The 20,443-nt window shown below is 46.5% G+C and overlaps 1 protein-coding gene across 1 annotated transcript in view; it reads left to right on the top strand.

Moving 5' to 3' along the window:
- Positions 1-9,537: 9,537 nt before the first annotated feature.
- BASP1 (brain abundant membrane attached signal protein 1) overlaps positions 9,538-20,443 on the top strand; it is a 51,710-nt gene continuing 40,804 nt past the window's right edge. The window contains exon 1 of the mRNA XM_083824260.1: positions 9,538-9,781. The gene's annotated coding sequence lies outside the window, so the exon portion shown is untranslated. The remainder of the gene's footprint in view (positions 9,782-20,443) is intronic.

Genomic DNA, 20,443 nt, shown 5'->3' with positions numbered 1-20,443 from the left:
TTTGCTTCATCCTTCACAGACAAAACCTACTCCCAGATCTGTGTGAATGCGCACCTATCAGGGAGGAAGCAGATGTAGCCACAGTTAAGGGACTACCCAGCAAAGCTGGAAGCATTCAGTCCGATGGGAAGAGATGGGTGCTTACAGAGCTTGCTGGTGTGATTGTGCTGCGTCTATCAATGGAAAATAATAACAATCAGCAGAGGCTGCTGAGGCATGACCTCTGGATGTTTGCAATCCCACAAAGGACAAGAAGGTAATGAGAACTATTCAACACAGACATCCAAAGAGCAAACCATCCTTGGCTAAACAGATTACCTTGTCTGGCAAAATGACTGGCTATGTCGGCAAGGGGAGAGTAGTGGGTCTAGCTTACTTTGATTTTAGTAAAGCATTTGACACCACTTATCCTATTCCAAAGCTCGCTCAGAAGCTGAGGAAGTTTGGGCTCAGAAAGTGGACTGTTGAGTAGGGCAGAAAATGGGGCTCGAAGAGTAGAAATCAATGGCTTGAGTGGAGTCCCTCAGGGATCAACACTACAGTCCATATTATCCAGTGTTTCATCCGCAGCTTTGATGATGAGGCAGCACTTACCCTCCACAAATGTGTGGATGATGCCAAATCAGGGGGAGTGACTGAAATGACAAATAGCAGAAGTTTAGTTCCCAGTGTCCTGAGAAACTTGGGGACAGGAGCAATAGAAAACCGCACAGCTGGGGCAGAACAGCCCCATGCACCAGAACTGGCTGGGAAGCAGCTGGCAGAGCTGCAGCCCTACTGAAAATGACCCAGGCACTGCAGTGGGTGTCAACTGCAAGCTCCCATCCTGAACAGAGGTTATGGGTTACCATAGGGGTAACGTGACCAGCAGATCGAGGTAGGTTATTATTTGTTTTAACCTGCTGCTGAGGTGGCCATAGTGGACTACTGTGTCTGCTTCTGGGAACTCCCACACCCACCCGCCTACCCTTCAAAAAGGATGTTAAAACCTGGACAGAGACCTGTGGAAAGCTGTTAAGATGGTCGGTGACACAGAGCACATGAGCATGAGGAGAACCTGAGGAAGCAGTTTATTTAGTCTGTCAAAGAAGAGGCTAAGGGGAGATTGAATAGCATACTATGACTACACAAAGGAAAGTTACAGAGATGACAAAGCCAGACTTCTCTTCAGAGTACCAAACAAAAAGCAGACAAGGGTAATGGACATAAGTTGTGCCTTGGACACAGTCACAACTTATTTCCTAATTAGACATTAGGAAAACATTTTCGCCAAGCTGGTAGTACAGCACTGCAAGAAGGTACAAGAGATGCTATAGTTTCCATCCTCTGAGGTTTTCAGGACTTAACCAGATGAAGCCACGATGAGCTTAATTGAATGTTAATGATTGTCTGTTTTTAAGCAGAAGATTGGGCTATAGACCTCCCAAAGTTACCTCAAAACAGCATTTGTAGTATGTTGTGAAATTGTCTCTGGTCTATGCTGAATACTTGCATATCAAGGAGTTTATTTTGCACGTGTTGTGTATATCAGTTAAGAATATACAACTTGGATTGTCAAAGAAAACTTCTGGCTAATGAAGTCATTTCAGTTTACGGTCTATTTCCTCCCTCTATCTCAAAGCAGGTATTTTTTATAGTTGTTTGTTTGGAGAGGAAGGAAAAAATTACATTCATATACTATGTTTTGAAAGGTCTGGGTAACCAATAACATTCATTTGCATGTAAATCCAGAAACTGATAATTAAGCAATTGCATGGAAAGCAGCCTCAAACTGCTAACATTTAGTGTTTACAGTACCAACTCTAATGTATTTTGGCTCACAATAAATATGTTCTAGTTCAGCCTCTTTCTTATAGTGGGGAAGAAGCTTGCAGTGTGTTTTTCCAAGGTTGCTTTCAGCAGAACTGCCTTGTGGTGAACTCAACACTCCAGTTATTTACAGGTTAGCAGAAGTAAATCTTGTTCTGTCTCTTTTTGGTATGAGAAGGCTGAAAGAAATGGAGGTAAATCTTCAGTATCTTTCATTTATCTCATAGTATCAGGAATGGGCAGTATCAGTTTAAAGTGTCTTTGCAGTATGAAATCAGCTTTACAAATGTGGATAGTTACAGGATACAGGAGCAGAAGACAGCTGTCCTTCAATCTTCCAATTTCTTTGTCTGATTGGGGCATCTAGTGGCTCTTGTGACTAAATTTCTGCATGGCTCTGAAATAAATTGCTGGCTACAGGTTAGTTCCTCCATACAAAAGGCCTAGGCTGTAACTGGTAATTGTGGCAAAGGTTTTCAAAATTATACTATAGTAAAGGTGAGCATGTGCTTGCCTCTACAGATAGAAGGAAGTGTCTGAGAAAGCAACATGGGACAGTTATCCTTTTGTCCTCCAGTATTACATATGATCTGTGCTCAGAGGCTTGATTATTCCAGTCAGAATACGCAGGTAATTGTGTTTAAAACCTTTTTTTTCTTTTTTCTTTTTTCTTTTTTTAAAGTACATGTAAAGAAAGAAGGCATCAGGATTTGCTTTAAGCTATGTTTCTAACATCTACAAACAAAAGAAACAGACATTGAGTAGAAGTGGCAGAACAAGAAAACCAGGTGTTGATTGTAGACTGAACAAGACTGCAGCTTCAGACCGTGTACACGGCTATGCATCTTATTCATACATATCACTGCAAATTCAACACAAAATTCTCAAAGCTAAGCCTATTGCATCTGCTGTGGAAAAGCATATTTACACAGAAGATGACTGCCTCAATGTGCTCTGTTCAGCTTTTCTTTCTAAATGCACCAGTAAGAATGCTTATTTTTGGTAGTGATGGTTTCCATGCCAAAACCTGGGCAAAGGTAAGCTTCTTCCTGAACTCATTTCTTCTTCTCATAGCTTCTTTCTGAACTCTAATCTTCTTCTCTTTCTGCAAGGAGGAAGTTTATGCTCTAGGTGTAGTTCTGGTGTCAGTAATCCTACCAGATGCATAAGTTTGGGCTTGCTATGTTGGGATGGTGCCTGAGTGCCCTGCCATCTGCATCATCATTAGCTACCCAAGCAACAGAGGGCAACAGCACTCAGAAAATATAGATTTCTTGTCTCCTGCGCTCTTTTAATCCCACTATGTGGACCTGGTTCATCCTTACACTTTTTGTGATCCTTATACTATAACAGGAGTCTAGCCAGCACCATGATCTTACTGATCAATATATTTGACTTGGTTAAGACCTACAACGCGAAGGTGTCTATGAGCTTTAAAAGTTTCTGCCCCTGCTGCAAAGACCTAACATTGTAACAAGACAAGACACGTAGATGGAAATCACATGAAAGGCCAAAAAGCAAGGAGACAGTGATGATTTCGTGTTTTGATTATGACTTGATTTTACTTACATTATGAATTTCTGCAGATCCCTTACAGTCCCTTTGCATTGGTGAAAGACTGTATGAGGTCCTACTGTAGCTTTTCTGAGTACTTCAGCCTTTCTGGCTAAGAAGCCAAAGGGGTGGTGTGTAAGGGAAGGAAAGGGAAAGGATGGGCAGCTAGAGCACAAAGAAGAGCTCAAGCATCTCTTAAACTCTAAACAATTCATCATTCAGCTAACTGGCAACTGTTTTGTACTATGCCATTGCCCAGTTTTCTTTCTCAGAACAATGAAATGGCTGTCTGAAAGTCCTTCTGGTAATGTTGTGGCTACCACCTTTGGAACAAAAGCTGTTTAATGATTTCTCTTGTAATCTTTGCATATTAATATCTCAGCCTTGGGCTTATGGAGCTCATGGAATTCAGGATACATTTTATAAAACCTGACTTCCCTTCAGGTGTGGTATTTGCCTTGTTTTCCCGAGAGGTGAATTAAAACACATAAGTTTGCTTGAGACTACGCAACAGATGTGGTCACTACAAGCTAGTAGCTATGAACTTCATTAATTGTCATTAAACCCATATGCCTCTTCACAGGAGTCCCATGGGACAAAAAGTTCAGGAAGACTTGGCCATAAGGTCACACTGTGGACTGCTGGTCACAGCTCTTCTGTAAGGTGCAAGTGACTTTGATTTCCCTGGGAAGTGTGATGTTCCAGATGGGCTTGTAAACTACTCCTTACAGAAAGCTATAATTTTCCAGTCAAAGCGGCTGATTGTCCTGTGAGCTTTGTGTCAGACCTACCAGCAGTGGAGCCTCTCTTGGTGATTTTGATGTGGAAGGATTATGTCCTGCTTATCCCACTGCAAATTTCTTACCTTTTAAACTCACTAACTAGAAACTGGAGGTGCTATTTTCATGATCAGATGTTGTTACTGCAATTAACTGATACTGACTGAAGGACAGACTGGTGGTGTAGTAACAGTAGCAGCCTGTGCCTGTCTCCAAGGCTGTTACCTGCCTCTAAATAAATATGAGCTGCCTGGCAAGCAAAAGCAGTGTCTGCCTCCATTGCATGAGGTCATTCAGTTACACCGGTCAATGAACCGTAGCTGATAAGGCAGGAGATGCCTGATACCTCTGTGCTGGAGCACAATCAGTTATCAGCTTCTGGATCTCCACAGATCCCACTGGCCTTTATTTTTTTCTTTCTAAAGTTTTTTTCAGTCAGGCTTGAATTATTCTGTGTGTGCAAGCATTTGATTTATGCACTGCAATGGCCTTGATCTGACCATATGTCAGGACTCCCCATATGTTCTTTCGTTTGCAGTATCCACAAAATTCACCCAATAAAGGCAAAAGGTATAGCTTGGCTACAGATCCTATGTCATTCAGCTACAAACAGCTGGTACTGCACATTACAAGGCTTATTTAAAGCTCAAGTACTCTCACCCACCCTCTCTGATAACTCAGCTTGGCACGTAAAAACACAAAAATAAAAATATCAAAGTAGTGTAGCATTTCAAAGAAGCATTCAGGAAGTAGACAGTGTGTCTTGCTCCAACACGGAGAATCCCGTGCCTAAATGGTTGGAGCGTGCTTTGAGAGCGTGCCCAGCTCTGGTGTGGAATGGACAGGTCACCGAGCTGTGGTTGCACAGCATACCATGGGGCAGCTCATACGTGCACCGCCAGGTCTGAAGCACTGGGTCCTTTCTGTCAGTGATCTGCTGCTAACATTTCCATTTCAGAGAAATCTCCATAATTGACTCTTGATTGGGAGCAGATGTTTTTGTACGTGGGAGCGTTCTCAACAACTCACGCTATTGGCATGTCTGGTGGTTGGTTGAGGAATAATGGTTTTGAGGCATGTGCATTATCTGGCTCTTACTCTCTGGGAGAGCCACTTCTGTCTAAATGTTTACAAATATTTTCAGTTTTAACCACCTCAAATACAGTTATCTAATTTGACTCTCAGCAAGCCATTTGCAGCTTGTGCTTGGCACTAATAGTGCAGTGAGGTATGAGAGGCAGACAGCTTTAAATTTAGTGCCACCGCCTTGAAGGAATAAATGGGACTAAGAACTGTGGCTGCATAGGACTAAAGCTGCTCTGGTTTACAAACTCTTTTCTGTGACCACAACTGGGCTGCTGGGAAGCACCTGTGACAAACTGGATGTCAGAGAGCAGCAAGTGCAGGGACAGTGACTGATGGCCTGGGCTGAGCTGAATGGGGTCCTGGGCCCTGGGCAGGCTGGGGGCAGGCCCAGGGGAGGTGAAGGGGGACAGTCTGGGCTAAATGTGTCCTCAGGGCCATTACTCCAGAGTTCACAGCCAGGAGCTCTCTCACAAGGTGGGAATCCAGCTTGTGTTTCAAACGGAGCAATGTTTTGGTCCAGTAAGTAAAGTACATAAGCAGCCTTCAGTGCAGAGGTCAGACATCAAACTCTAGAGCAGAGTTTTTCTTCCCTCTGTGTTTGACTTTCTTTTCTGTGCACCTCCGTTCTCCCACCTTGTGAGTATTCAGTGCTACATCGCAGATGTCAGGTTAGTTAGAGCATCCAGTCAGTCATGCATTTGATCCCACATTACTGACATTCCTGTCGCTGAATGAGATACCTGAGGAGCCAATTCTGATCACTATCGAGATACTGATGTACTCCCTCTAGCTGTTATATGAAAGACATTTTTTGGCCATAGAAGCCAAACAGCAAATACGTTATTCAGCTGTTGCTTCAGTGGAACTTGCAAGTGAAAAAGGAGAAATGACTCCGAGACCCAGCTTATAGATGGTCATGGAGAAGCCTGGCATACATAAGCCATAATAGAAGCTCACAGTATTTGAGCACATTTGCTTCTTTTGTACATAAGCAACTCTAACTCTTTAGGGTAACTGGGGTAGGAGTCAGAAATAACCCAGATAATCAGAAATAAATTGTACTGTCAGAACAGCAACTATATCCATCTTTGGGAAAGCTTGCACACAGACTTCTGTGTAGCAGGGAAGCCTTTTAAACTCGATGGCTTGAGCAAGACCTCCTGGGAGGCACATATGCTTTGCATTATAGACTGAGCCAAAGCCAGGAACATTGGGGTAATGCAGGGTTCACGACACACGTATCCCTACCTGGCCACTTTTTATGTTATGTATGGTAACATCCAGTCTAGTAAAACTTGATTTAGCTATGCCTGCCACCATAACACTTTGGCTTGTTAACATTAGAACTGTTATCAGAGGCTATCATCTGCCTTTATTTCAGGATTTAAATTTGGATCAAGATGTTCCAGTAGCTTTTTATCAGAGTTGCTATTTCATGATTTTATGAAAGCTATTTATTTTACATGTGTTGCCTACAAATCTATGAAAAACAACAACAACAAATTTGTGTCTACCTATACTATTGTAATCAATTTTTTAAAGTAGAAGTGGCTGGTAGTTACGTGTATAAGGAGAATGACATCCACCGCTAATAGAAAATTTTACATATGCCTTACACCTTTTATTTTCCCCAGAATAAATGATACTCTAACCCGGTGGATCAACAGGGAATTAGACTGTAATTGCTTTTTAAATACTCATTATAAAAGTTATTATAAGTGAACAATACTCTTATGAAAGTAAAAAGTTGCACTGCACGGTAAAAGAAAAATGTCATTACGCATATGCTTATTGAGCAAACGGGCTTGGGAAAACTCCCACATAGGGAAAACCGAATTTCTTCTCTTCCCCAGATTCAGGGCTAAGTCAGGCCTGCCGATACACTGGGCAAAACGCTCCCTCTTGTGGCCTCCGCTGGGAAGCAATGGCAGGAGGAGGCTTGGGGCTGCTCAGCCCAAATCGCAAAGCCCCGGGCTGTCGGACTCGGGGTTTGCTATGTACTTATACATACCATGAGGATTCCTCCTGCTGGGCTGATTCTGGGAGAGGAGCTCTGGCGGGATGTTTAACTTGGAGATTTTTTTCCCTTGCCCGCCGGTCGTTTCTCTCTCCCCACTGGGCAGACTGACCAGCAGCCTGCTTGCCCAGAGCAGGAACTCCTCACTGACACCAGCATCTCCTGAGGAAAAGGCTCAGGGAGAGCCACGGCGGTGCTGGGCCATAGGAGATGGAGGGATGGTGGTGGGATGGCAGGAAGAGGCGGCCGTGCAAGCATGTTGGATGTCTGCTGTCTGGCCTTGCGGCTCTGCTGTCAGACCTCACAGAGCACGGAGCTGCTCGTCAAGCAGAAGGACAAGCTGGATCCGAATAAAAGGGTGAATCAGGAATCTAGGGTTGGAGTTGTTCCCTAATGGCAAAGGTGGAAACGGGATAGTTGGTGTGAAGGCAGAGAGGGCTGAACCACACTGGGCCTGAAAGGCTGGAGCAGGAGGGGAAGGCAGGGAGCTGGAGTAACAGGCAAGGGGCAAGAGGAGGAGCTGGCACAGAGGAGGGAGGCTGCCTGGGTGCTTGTCACCACACAGTGACAGAAAAGCAGAGAAGCAGGATTTCAGAAAAGCATAAAACAATTACGGTACACAAAAGGGCCGAGACACACCTACTTTTCCAGAAGAGACAGCTCTCCATCCTTCTGCAGGTGCCTTGCTCAGTGCTTTTTTCTTCCTGATACCAGCATTTTCCTCTAATTCCTTGTGGGCAGGAGGAAAAGCTGGGGATACTTTACACACCTTTAGTTATGACAAAGAAATGTCCAAAGGCTGCTTCGAATCCCCATTTGGAGACATTTATCACATTTATCAGACATGTGTGACATGTTGATGCAGCAAAGTAACTGAAGGGAGCCTTTGGTGGAAATTCTGATGGGGGGGGTTGTGTGCGTTCAGGGGCACGTAACCTAATGTGTAGGTGTATTTAAAAGGATGCTGGCTGATAAACCAGCTCCCAGCTCAACTGGTGTAAACAGCAAACAGACAGATCCCCAGCCCTCCCAAGCTGGTAGCAGCAACAACAATTTATTTTTCTCCACCACCCCCCCCCCCCCCCCCCCCCATTATTTCACGCTGGCCTTGCAGCAACTGGGACATCTTTCAGGACAACCTTGACAGTGGTGGCCCGAAGGGCACTGGGTGACTTCCCCTGAGCCTGCAGCAGCCCTGACCGGCCCATTTTGTGGCTTAGTTCCCGGCCAAATGCCCAAATGTGGACCCCCTCCCCTCGCCGCCCGGCAGATACCGGATCGGCGCGGCTCCGGCTGGGCTGCGCAGTCGGATTTCACCCTCGGCTCTGCTCCGCGCCCGCCAGCGCCCGTTTAATTTTATTTTTTATTTTGGTCTCCCTTCTCTTTTTTTCCTCGATTACCCCAATTTGACGGAAAACGCCGGGCCGGCCCCTCCGCTGCGTTTGGGCAGGCAGGCGTGGCACGGCTGCGGAGCGGGGCTTAGGCCGCCGGGGGGAGCAGGGATGCGGAGATGGGGCTTTTTAAAGGGAAAAAAAAAAAAAAAAAAGAAAGAAAAAAAAAAGGGTGTGTGTGTGAGGGGGTGGTGATGGTGGGGAGACTGAAGTGAGGGCGGGCACACGAGGGTGTGCGATATTTGGGGGCTCGTCCCCGTTGCCGCGGCTGCTTGCCCCCTCCCCGCACCGCACCGCATCGCCCCCGGGGGGAGCGGGGGGAGGGGGAGGGCTCCTTCTCGCAAGCCCACGCCACCACCCTGCAGCAGAACAGCCTGCCCTGCCCCCCTGCCTGAGCCCCCCCCTCCATTTTGTCCCCGCCCGGCCGCGCCCCTCCCGCCCCACGGCGAGGAAATGTCCCCGTTCACCCCCCAGCCCCCCGGGCCGTGGCACCCCGGCCCCGCGATGCTCGGGGTCGCCCCTCAGCTGCTGGAGCTCCCCAGAGCCGGGTCTCTTCTCCCCCCCCGTCCCCCCATCCGCTGTCCCCCGTCGCCTTTGTTCCCCCGGCTCAGCGCCCCCTCCTCAAGCCCTCCGGCATCACAGCACCTAGCCTTTTCGGGGCAAACCCCTCTCCCCTTCCCATCCCCGACGGGCTCCTTCCCCCCTGAAGCATTGTGTGTGGTTTTATTTGGGGGGGGTGGGGGGATTTAGGATGCAAGGTGCGGCTGCGGACCCCCGATCAGCGCCGCAAGCCCCCATCTCCGTGCGCCCCCTAAGCGTGAGCGCTGCGCAGCGCAGCGAGCCCTCGAAATAAATAAATAAGTGCGGGTGGCTTTTGAACTGCCCACAGACTGTCACAGAGAAAGGGGGGGTAGGGGGGGGGGAAGGGAGGGAAAGAGGGAGGGGGAGAGAGAGCGAGAAATGCAGAGGCAGCAGCCGCGGTAGCGGCGGCATTGCTCCAGCAGGCACCAGGCACTCCAGTGCCGGGCGGCGAGCGGGGGAGCCGCAGCGCTCGGAGCGGGGCGAGCGGGCACGGGGCCACCCGGGGCGCTCGGTGACACGGCCACACGCGGACACGAGAGGGGCACGGAGGAGAGGCACGCAAGGTAACACGCGGGGAGCCCATCTCGTGCCGTTTGCGGGGCAGAACCGGAGAGCCTTGCCTTTATTTTTATTTTGTATTATTTTTTTTTTCTCCCCACCCAGTGTCTCAGATGTGGGGAGAGGGGCTCCTGAAGCTGGGGGGCTGGGTGTGGGGGGGGTTGGGGGCTGCCTCCCCCGGCGCGTTTGGGGTGCGGTGCCGCGAGGAGCGGGGTTCCTCGAGAGGGAAGGCGCCGGGCAGCGAATTCCTTCGAGGCACAAAACGGGATTTCCGAGGAATTTAAACGCCCCGATCGCGCGTTCCCTGGGGGGTGGCAGGAAGCGATGGGTGTGGTGGGAAGAAAAATGAAATAAAATAATAATAAAAAAAAAGGGGGGGGGGAGAGGCTTTTGCACCCCGTTCCCTCTCGCCGCCTGGGGTCCGCTCCCGAGGGGATGCGGCCGAAAAACGAAGCCCGGGGGCGGCCGAGCCCGGCCCCCCCCATAGGGGCGGCGGTGCTGCGGGGGGCTGCGCGCCGTGCCGTGCCGGGGGGCGGCGGTCCCCATTCTCCCCGTTTCCCCATTATCTCCCCATTGTGTCCGGCACCCAGGCGTTTGTTCTCGGGCGGGGGCTGCCCACGCCGCCACCACCACGCGTGGGCGCGGCAGCCCACGGGTGTCGTGCCGGTGCCGTGCCGGTGCTGCGGGAGCAGCGCCCGGATGCGCTCGACCATGAATATTCATCGAATGCCTTCTCCCGGCATATTCCCCCCCTCCCCAATTTGTCACCCTCCCCCCCCCCCCCCCCCCCCCGGCAAGGAAGCTGCGCCCCCCTGGAGCCGTGTCCCTTTTCCTCCCGACGTGTCGCCTCTCCCCACGCACTCGCGTGTCCCAAACGCCCCCGGCACGGTCCTGGGGGGGGGGAGCCGGGGTGGGGTGGGGGTCGCGGGGGGGCTCCCCGCTGCCGGGGGGGCGCAGCCGCCCCTTCCTTTGTCTCTGCCCGGCGCATGCGCGGGGCCCGCCCCGCCGAGGATGGGGATGGGGAGGAACAAAGGCACCCCCCCCCCACCCCCCCCGCAGCTCCCCCCTTTTTCCCCGGGGGGCTCCCGAACCCCCTCGGCCCCCTCGCTGCGCCCCGAGGGAGCGAGCGCAGAAAGTGGGGCGAGGGCGGGCGGGCGGCGCGGCCCCCCCTGAGGGCAGGGTGGTGCTCGGCTGCGGCACCCGCTCGGCAGGGCCGTGCACGGGGCCTTTCGGCGGAGGGGCGCGGGGGGGCTGTGATTTATGCGCTGCGGTTCAGTGCCACGCGAGGGATGTCGCGAAGAAGCCCCGCTTCCACCTAGGGGGAGCCAGTGGCGCTCCCGGCTGCCGGGCGGCCTCTGGAGCATCCCCCTCTGCTCGCTTTCCCCGGGAGGATCCTGCCAGTGCGACATCTTGAAAGCTCTTTTGTTCCGATGGCTGCATCTTGGGGTTGGCACCGCTGCTCGTTCCCCCTCCGCCCCCGTTCCTCCCCAGTGGGGCCCGTGCTCAGGACTGGGGCGCCTGGTCCTGCAGCCCTCCTGCAGCCTGTTGTAAAACGGGTAATTTTGCCAACTGGCAACCTGTGAGGCTCTGCACGCAGAGAACTGATACGCTCGCCAAGCTCAAAGATGACAAAAGAATGTCGCAAATGGGCTCCCAAACGGAGGGCGGCCGTGGGGTTTTGCTGCTTCCACTCTGGGGCTGCGGACGTGAGCTGCAGAGCACACACCCCGGGGCCTCTGGCTGCGACCACTTGGTGTTTCCAGTGAAGGCCAATTCTGGAGAAGCAAAGCCATCAGAGCCCTCAAACCCATGGCAGAACTGCTTCTCTGCCTGCCAGGTGCCGCCCAGAGCCACAGGCAGGCTTCAGGCATGGAGGGTTTGTCCCTCGGGCACGCAGGAGCGTGGGCTGGGAGTGCCGTACGCAGGGAGATGCGGCATCTGCTGCTCTGCTGCCACTGCTCTCCGTACCTGCGGATCCCTTTGTGCCTCCAAGGATGTTGCTCACAGCCCCTGAGCTCTAGCTGGGGGCGGGAGGGGGAGAGGAAGGCAGCCAGGATGTGACCAGAGTTTTTTTTCACACTTTGCTGTGCCTGCTCCTTGTGGTACAGAGCGTCGGACAAGCGAGGAGCTTTGCTTTGTGATTGACCTGCTGATGGGATTGTACGCAGCGAATATCTCCTTTTGGCGTGGCTGTTGTAGTTTCGCTGGAGAGCACTGGCTGTGCTGTGGATGGAATAAACCCAAAGAGAAGGGAAATTCACGGTGGCTCTGTCTATTCTTGTATGCTTCATGTGTGAGATAGCTGATTGTGTAATTTGGGGAATTTGTTCATACATAGCTGCCAAAAAGCAATCATGCAGCAGTTTCTCCTGTTGATATGAATCTCTGAGAGTATCGTATCCTCATATCCAGTTGAAAAGGAATCAGCATTAAAACTGGTAAAACTACTGGCCCAGTAATTGCATGAAGCAATGACCAGGTGTTTATTTTTTCTCCCTTCTTCTCTTTCCATGCCTCTTAGCATCTGAAATACAACACCCACTAAAGCAACCTGGTACTAACAGACAAATTTATCTCAGAAAGTGGCATACCTTTGGAGCATACCTTTTCCCTGAGATGACAGCGTGCACACCCCATAATTTCAGAACTGACTAGAACGGTCCTTAAGCATTTGTCGGTTTTGGTGTTTCAACATGAAGCCTCTGGAATAAATCGTATTTTCTGAGTGAAGCTCCTTGTATTCGTGCTGTGTTCCAGTGGTAGCTTTGCCCCATGCAGTGAACCATGAAGTCCTTCATCAGAGCCTCCTGTGTACAGGACAGCTTCAGACCAAACAATGCGAAATTCTTCCCTTTTGCTGGCATCCACACATGCCCCGATGGTGCTCGCTGAGGGACAGAAGCTTGCACAAAGAACAGGCTGCAGGGCAGAAGCAGGCTTTGCCATGAAATCGTGGGAGAGCTTCTTTGCAAGGGTTTGGCTACCACTGAGCTGCTAACTACTTGGAAACTTTATGTTTCATGTTGATGTCACACAGTTTTGAAAACACGAATTTCAGAGTTTTTCTTTCCAGGAATTTGTATATACAGATTTGTGTGAAAATCCCTGGACTTGACTTAGGTCTTGACTTAGGTCTTTAGGTCTTCAGGTGTGAATGTAGAGTCCCTGGGTGCTCTGCAAATTTAATGGTTTAAGCCTGGGTGCTTCGAGTAAGAAAAAGGGGATGCTATTCAAATGCAACAGAGACTTATCAACCAATATTCAAGGCTCTACCTTCTTTCCTGCAGGGGCAGTAAAGGCAGGCCATTCTGAAGTACTGTCTGCATCAAGACAGCTTCATAACTAAAGAAGGAAAGCTTAGGAGGGGCTTGGGTTATTTCCTTTGTGTCAATCAGGAATGACAAGAATGAAGTAACAACTAGAGAAATCAAAGAAATTCCTGAAAGCATTAGAGACTTGAAAATAGAAACCATATGCAGTATAATAGAGGTTTCATGCATTAGTAGGAAATGCTTTCAAGATTTAAAAAAACGCAGAGGGAAGAAGGGGAAAAGCACCTCGTGCAGAATGGAATGAACATTAAAGTCTTCTCTATGGCATCTTGTATCTCACAGCTGCCTTTCTTAAAAGAGTGGTGCCAGCTAAGCTTCTTGCTTCAATATGGAGAAATACGGTTCGTATAAAAGCATAGCTATTGGTTGTGTGATATGAAAATGTGTAAGTTCAAAATAGAAACTGATTGATAGGAACGTGATTCCTCAAACATGAAAGATTCCCGACTTGCCAGAATCTGAAAATAAAATCCTTTGACTTTTTTTTCAGCACACCAATAAATGTAAAGAGATACTAATTTTTAACACATGTGGAGCCGTCAGGTTTTGCCTGGGGGCAAGATGTGTAGTAACTCCCTGTTAAGTACGGTTAATGGAATTTAAGTCTGAGGAAACAGTTTTATTAATAAAACCCTTCTGTCTTAGGATATAAATCAGGGGCAGATCTCTTTTGATGTGTTTGGTGTTGGGTTTTGCAGAGTCAAACTGCAGCAGGCTGCACCGTCGAGCTGACTCGTGGGGTGTCGACTGCCAAGTACCTCACCAGTACTGTAGTGCTGGGCAAGACACGTGTTGTTTGGGCACATGTTGCCTGGTTTAGATTTTAGCCTGGTAAGTAGTGACATGTATGATTATGATCTGCTGATCCAGGGATTTTATTATTATTTTTGTTAATTCTTGTTTTTTTCTATCCTGTACGAATTTGAATGTATTTTCAAAAGATGTAATTTTATGTATGATTCCCTAGCAGTTGTTTAGAGCAGCATGCCCTTGGTGCTTAATGTAAACCGTAGGTCTGATGGTGGGAGCTTCATTTTGATTAATGACTTTCTGAATGTGTAGTAAGATTGGGCCTCAACCACCTACCTTCTGCTGCTTACAGAGGTGTGTTGATAGATGCTTGCTAATGAGGTCATGGTGCTGGTAGTACCTACGCATTGGCATGAGGAGGATGTCAACGCAACACTGAAGCAAAGCTTTTTACTCCGAGCAAAAGCCAAGTGACTGTAGTGGGAAAGCTTGCCATAGGATTACTTTTAATGGCAGAAATGTATGCCATCATGTCTTTACGTGACAAATGGAAGCTGCTCCTATACAAGTAGTGAAATCAGGGGGCTGCTGGCCATCTTCTGTTTCAACAGACCTTAAATACACAATGGAATGTAGAGTATAAGCCCTTCAAAGGCTAGAGCCTGTTTTATCAGTTTATTTTCTGCTATTACTGTTTTCCTTGAGGGATTGGTTGCTGAAGGAGAGGCTTATATTCAAAATTACAGCTTGATGTTATTAACTGTTTTAAGATAAAGTGGATGGTCACATAACTGTATGCTGTAGATTTGTATTTGCTAGACAAATTTAAGATGATTGCTGAACTATGGAGAACAAATGAAGCAGTGTTAGACAAAACAGAACAGATCAACAATAACAGAACTGATACATGTCTCTTTCACTATCTAATTTAGAAAAGCACACACAAAACAAGACCAAATCAAGATGTAGAAAACAGTGAAAACCCACAGTTACAAACATGCAGTCAGCATGGGAGGGTAAAATCACGACAAACATGTCATGTACATCATGTCCATCTGTTTATCCAAGATAGGCTGGAGCCTGAGAAATGCTACATCAGCTTCCTGTAATCACAGTTCCTCAGAGCAGTTAAGCATGTCATTCTGGGAGAAAAACAAAACAACAAAACAGGCTAAAGGTGGTACAAAACTAGGAGTCCGGAAACAGAGAGGGTGAAACCTGTCACCACTAGACGTGATGCTCAGATGATTATGGCATTTCCCATTAGTAAGCAAAGTTCCCTTCCGCTTGTGCTTTGGCTAGCACTGGTAAGTGCATGACTGACTTCTGCTGCTGGTTGGGCTGAGCTGGTGGGAAGAAGCAAATTCAGTGAGCTCTGAGATGGTGAAAGCAGCTCTTCTGGGTTTCTTGCTTTCACCACAAAAGCTGAGGCAAATAGGGAGGATGTGCTAGGTACTCTAAACAACAGGTTTCTGAAGCAGATGGGCTGAGAGAGTGGGGCTGGTGCTCCTCCAGCAGCATCGCTCAGCCCTGGGTGTGTGCTGGGCACCAGTGAATGAACAGCCTGTGCTGGGGACAGCTGGTCTCACTGAGGTGTCTGTGAGAAGAGCTGCCTGCTGAGTTTTGCTTTCATTTGCAGATCTGCAAGCCCTGTGAAGGGAGGGAGACTACAGGTCCCCAGGGAGTAATAACGAGAACCTGGCCAGATTTCCTAGCTTCTTCCATTCCATCTTTTCATTGAGAGGCAGTAAAACACAATGTTGGTTCGTAGCTTCGTTTTACTAGGAGCTTTCACTAAGAGCATGTGTTGTCAGTGAAGCCTCCACAGTGTACTTGAGTGCTTGGGATCTGAGCCTCTAATTCAAGTCCCTAAATTAGCAGACTGAAGCAAATGTGGAGCCTCTTACCTTGCCTGCTGCAGCTCGTGTATACTCTGCATAACTCCAGCATTCACAGCCAAAGGCATCCTGATGCCTCTAGAAAGCTGCATGTAGGATGTGGGAGCTCAAGGAGTGTGACAAGGAGTTGTCCATGCAGACAGTTTTTTTTCTGATGGATCTGATGCCTGCAGCTCATGGTATAAGAAGAACTTATTCATTCTCTGTTCCTGCACTCTGTTTGCATTTCTCCTTTCCCGCCTCACAGATCTTCATCTTGAAGAAGACCATCCTACAGTTCAGAAGGATCAGCAGAAATTGTTCTAAGCTGCTTGTGGACATCTGATGTTCCAACCAGTCTTGTAATTGCTAAAATAACCATTTTGGTGATTTCCTCAGTGCTAGTCTCCCTAGGTGATATTTAGAGGATCATTCAGCTTTCGGCATAGTGACCCAAGCTTTATATGCAGTTGCCTTGGGCTGGTGACATTGCCTTAATGAATAGCACTTTTAGAACCAAGCAAAATATGTGCAATCCTCCTGTGCACTCAAATATAATAGGTCACCTGCATGTACTCTTTTCCAGTGCATGTAATATTAAAATCTACAACAGTGCTCAAGAGAACTAACATTACAGCAAGTTTTTTATAAGCACTAGAATAACTATTAGGTCAGTGAAAGTTCAGTTGTCATTCTCTTCTCTGGACAAGACGTTTGCTGATGGCTTCATGAACAAATTATTGATGGCAATGATAAGAGGAGCGTGGTGCTCCTCATGGTCTCACTCCTGACCAAGCAATACAGTGACAATGGCAATCCACAAAACCATGATGTCTTGAAAGTGGCCTTCAGTACTGACATAGCTTCTGTTACCAAGGGTTCAAACTACACTGCAAATCACCTTCAGGTATTTGTTTTGTAAACATCTTTTGAAACGATGCTGCCAACAAAGCATTGTGGAGAAAAGCAACAATATCCAGTCAGCAAATGATACAATGGATCTCTCCTGCTTGAAGCAGGCTAAACATCATGACTTAAAATACTTGCCACCTCTGTTCTGCCATGGAGTGGTACATGGAGGATGGTGTTGAGGGGAACAAAGTGGCTTTGCGTGTCCTTCCACAGTCATTGACTGAGCATGGGAGCCTCTCAACAACTAAAACAGAGAAGTGATAAGTAGTGAAGGACGGAGTGAAATAGCTCACCAATTCTGCATTAACAGATTTGTGGTTTGGAAAAAAACCCTGTCCAGGAGTTTGCTTTGAAGCAATGACAGTAAATTTATGGTCTGAGAATAGAAATATTTATCTCAGCAGCTTTTATTTCCTTTCTACTTCAAACAGAAAGCTCTTTGGCATGCTTGCTCCTGGTTAAAGAAGCCACTTGATATACTTTCTTATAGGAACTTTGTATTCTAACATGTTAGGATATACCTTATATATCTCTGTGCATACCACGTATTTGTAAATGTGTCATGGTAAAAAGAGTTCAAAGGTCTTCAAGCTAGTACTTCTCGTTCATTTTTTTTCAGCTAACTTTGGCTCTGTATCCTTCCTTGTAATAACATTGTAGATAGTTTTTCTGTTAAATTATCACACTGGTTATGTTGCCATTTCTTTTGGCTATCCTCTCTAGAAGTCCATATTTTCAGGTGCGAACTAACACAACGCATTTCACAGAACATCTTGTTAATTGCACATTAACATGCAATATATGCATTAGCAGATATACAGAGTGCAGTAAGGTCTATGGCATAAGCTTTAAGTGTAGTCTCATTCCTTTGTAATAAGCAGGAATATGAGTACAGAATGCCTTTAAAAACTTTAATTTTAAGCTCTAAAACTAATAATGTTGCCCCACTGTTACCCCACTGTTACCCCACTGTTACCCCACTAATAATGTTACCCCCACTGTTTGCATGGATATGGTTCCCAAATCTAGATGTGCGCTAAAGTGAGATCATATCAACATGAGAACTTGATTTTAAAAGTATTTTATGCAAATCCTATAACAATATGGACATCTTGGAGCTCTTCCAGCCAAAAGCATTTAACACTTTTACCTTTTTATTACTTGAAAAAAATATTCATGTGGTTTCTCCTTCTGCTGAGTGGAAAGGAATTAGATTTTTTTTTTTCATTTTTTACATGGTGCTTTATTTTTAAGCAAAAAGGGCTCATGACCAAGTGAAAAAAAATCTGTGGTAGCTTGCCCTGCCAGTCTTATTTTCAAGAAGAACTAGATTTGTTTGATTCCTGTAGGACATTAAACAAATTGCCACAAGATCAGAACTAAACTACATTAGTGAGGGGCAAAACTTTCCAAAATGCATTTTTTTGGGGGGAAATACTTGCTATTACAATAGAGAAAGGTTGTCTGTTAAGCTGTGGCTTTTCTGGGCTGCATATCACATGAAGGCCGGTAGCTGTCACAGCCACACTGGCCTGAGCTTCTTTCATGGAGAAACCTTTCTTCGGATCCACTTCTAATTGTTTGAGATTTTCATTGTGCCCAGATAAAGCATCACATCTATAAATGATGGAGACAACAACACAACTGCTGTGCAAATTCGTTATGAATGCCAGCAAGATGAGTCATTTGGCCATGTTCAGGCCAAATGAGTTCATGATGGCAAATATATATGCCTTTTTTCTAAAGCACAGGTTTGGTTTCAAGTACTTGGTGGTTTTTCAAGTTGCAGCAAATTCTCAATCCTCCCTGCTTTTGAAGCTTCTTTCCAGCACCTCTGGGGCCTGACCATGGGTCCGCTACAAGCTGCTCCCAGCATTTTCATGGTTCTGTTCCTGAGCTGCAGGTTCCCAGCTTGCATCTTTTGTCTGTCCCACCCTGCCAGCTCCAGAAACCTTTTCTCCTCTGAGCAGTGTCAGGGACTCCCCCAGGGAAGGAGCTCCTCTGGCCACTTAAGTCTTCTTAAAGCAAACAAAGAAAATGAGACCGTCCGCTGGAGTTTTCTGTGCTGTCTGGCTTTGGTGGGACTTTATTCGTGGGGCATACGCAGACTAAAGTGCCAGTCATCTTTGATTTCCTGCACTGGAAAGGAGACCAAATAGTTAACTTAATTATTACAAATGTCCTTCTTTATCTTAATTAATCTAGCCGTATGATTCTGGTTCCTCAATCTAATTATCTGGGGAGATAGTTAAATATAACTTCGTGTATCTAGGTGCATTTAGCTATTCATGGTTAAATCTGCTCACGGTTCCTAAGAGACTATATTTCAAAGTTACAGAGTCACAGCTGAGAATACTTCCTAGCCGCCCTTCATCTGAAATGAAATGAAAAATAGAGAGAGTTCATCTTAATTAACGTGGTGGAATAAGTTTTTATGTTAACGGTACACCTCATAACTTACAATCACCTTTAAGTCTCTCATGAAAACAAGGAGGCATCTTTCCCTGTTCTTCCACAGAGGACTACCACGTAATTGTGCTGTACACAGAAAATGGGATTTCCACTGCTTGAATATAAACATAATTTTAGAACATATGTGGTAAACATTTTCCCTTTCCTCTGTAACAGATGGGAGATGGTCAGTATTGAGTTAAAATAATCTGAATAATTTGAAAATAATAAATCACAGTAAAAATTCCTTGTCTGTGGAAACATTTCTAATAAAGTCATTGTAGCCACATGATCAGAATTACCATAAAGAAGACTTTGTTGACCAGTGACTTTGTTGACCAGTGATAGACAAGAATAAAAGTGTTCCACTAAATGTCAGCAACCATAATAGAATAAATTGCCTATAACTATCCTAAAATGAACATCTAAGAATTTTCTTTCATATACTATGCGTAGAACATATAAACATATTATTTCTGTGGGTCATATGCTCCATACGATGTTGGACTTGGTGCTTAGGGACATGGTTTAGTGGGTGACATTGGTAGTAGAGGGATAGTTGGACCAGATGATCTTGGAGGTCTTTTCCAACCTTGATGATTCTATGATTCTACAAGAGAGACATCATTCAAATGGATGCACACATAAACATTGAGAAAAATCAAGCAGAATCTGTGAAAGGAAAAAATGAATAGGCTGGTTTTGAGCAGTGTAAAGAAGAGAATGATTAGTTTAAGAGCAGGTAAGAGCTACCACCAAGGCATCACTTAAATGGAAGTCACTCTTCTGCCTTGGAGCAGGAAGGGGGATTATCCAGACTGCTTTTGAGGTCCCTACAGTTTGTGGGATCAGGCACATGAGGGACCTTTGGGGTGAGCTTGTTCTAGAGTGCAAGGAGATTAGTTCTGTTGAAAAACATCTGTTCCCAAATGTGCTAATTTATTAGCAATATGTCTGAGCTCTGCTAAAGTAAAGATCAAAGATAAATTTCTGCTAATATGAAATACACAAATAAAGCTTTTCTAAAGCTGGTACAAAGATATTTAATTTATTGATGCTGGACAGCATAGGCTGTTAAACAGAGATTTCTTTTGGGTACTGCTGACAGAATTCTTAAAATGCGTTGTACATTTGAGGCCATTCTTCAAATTAGGGCTGATGTTAAAGAAGGGGAATAAAGCTTACAAAAATGATTGAGGCTTTTCAGTTACTAAATTTTATTTCAGGATGGTAATATGTAGTCACGTGGGTATGTGTGAAAATTGTGCTCTGTAAGCCCAGAAAGAAATGTTATAACTGCAGCTGAGAATGGCTGCATGATGCTGGTTGGTACGACACAAGTACA

Source organism: Anser anser, assembly GCF_964211835.1.
Source record: "Anser anser genome assembly, chromosome: 2".
Classification (NCBI taxonomy): Eukaryota; Metazoa; Chordata; class Aves; order Anseriformes; family Anatidae; genus Anser; species Anser anser.
This window is presented reverse-complemented; position numbering and strand designations above follow the sequence as displayed.